An 890-nucleotide genomic window follows, 5' to 3' on the forward strand; every position below is an offset into this window, starting at 1 on the left:
GGGCAGTTTTTGAACGGACGGGCAATTTTGTCAAAAAAAATGAGTCCGGGATATTTTGGCGTGTTTCAAAACAACGAAGATTTCTTAACATTAGACCCTTTTAAAATGTGTTTGCCCCTTCCGCTTAGTATCCGTGTCTCACGCAAGGACCGAGGCGTTGGGTCTAGTTGACGTAAAGCTTTGGTGGATACAGAGTGGTGCGGATCATAATTTGCTGATATGGTTTGCAAAATATGCCGTTCGCCGGAAGGTGCTTATTAGGACAAAAACACTGCTAAAACCTGTCGTGATCCACGGACAGATATTGATGTTTGGCCAGACTGGCGCAGAGTAGAAAAAATTGTACATGTTACGACGAGGGAACGATAACTCTGTCATTCTGCCGTCAACTGCTGGCGTGTTTTACACCATGCAATTTCGAGCCTTCGCTTTGGACACTAATAGGATGGCATAAAATTCCACTCCCTCTTTTTTAAAGGTACATAAATTGAACCTTCCAAAAATAAATGGAAAGTTCTGACTGTCGAATTCGATGCCCTCTAACGACAAAGTCCGATGTGTTGCGCTCCGGTTACACAAAGTTCGATCTGTTTCGCTCCTGTTACACAAAGTCCGATCTGTTCCGCTCCCGTTACACAAAGTTCGATCTGTTCCGCTCCCGTTACACAAAGTTCGATCTGTTCCGCTCCCGTTACACAAAGTTCGATCTGCTTTTGGCCACTCCCGGGAGACCCAAGTTTAGAGCGCTACCGCAGTTTTGTTGTTGTGGCATTCAATTTTTTCTTTAGAGTAAGTTGTTCTTCAATCTTTTAGCAACAGACAGCAGCGTTTACTTTTTTTCTACCGGTAATATTAGCGAAAATATAAACATAATAAGACCGCGATGCAGA

At 43.5% G+C, this 890-nt stretch overlaps 1 protein-coding gene across 1 annotated transcript in view; it reads left to right on the top strand.

Annotated features, from left to right (window-relative positions):
- Positions 1-308: 308 nt before the first annotated feature.
- Positions 309-890, top strand: part of LOC127752383 (uncharacterized) — a 25777-nt gene continuing 25195 nt past the window's right edge. The window contains exon 1 of the mRNA XM_052277688.1: positions 309-478. The gene's annotated coding sequence lies outside the window, so the exon portion shown is untranslated. The remainder of the gene's footprint in view (positions 479-890) is intronic.

This window comes from Frankliniella occidentalis, unplaced genomic scaffold (assembly GCF_000697945.3).
Source record: "Frankliniella occidentalis isolate FOCC.00 unplaced genomic scaffold, Focc_3.1 Scaffold11, whole genome shotgun sequence".
NCBI lineage: Eukaryota > Metazoa > Arthropoda > Insecta > Thysanoptera > Thripidae > Frankliniella > Frankliniella occidentalis.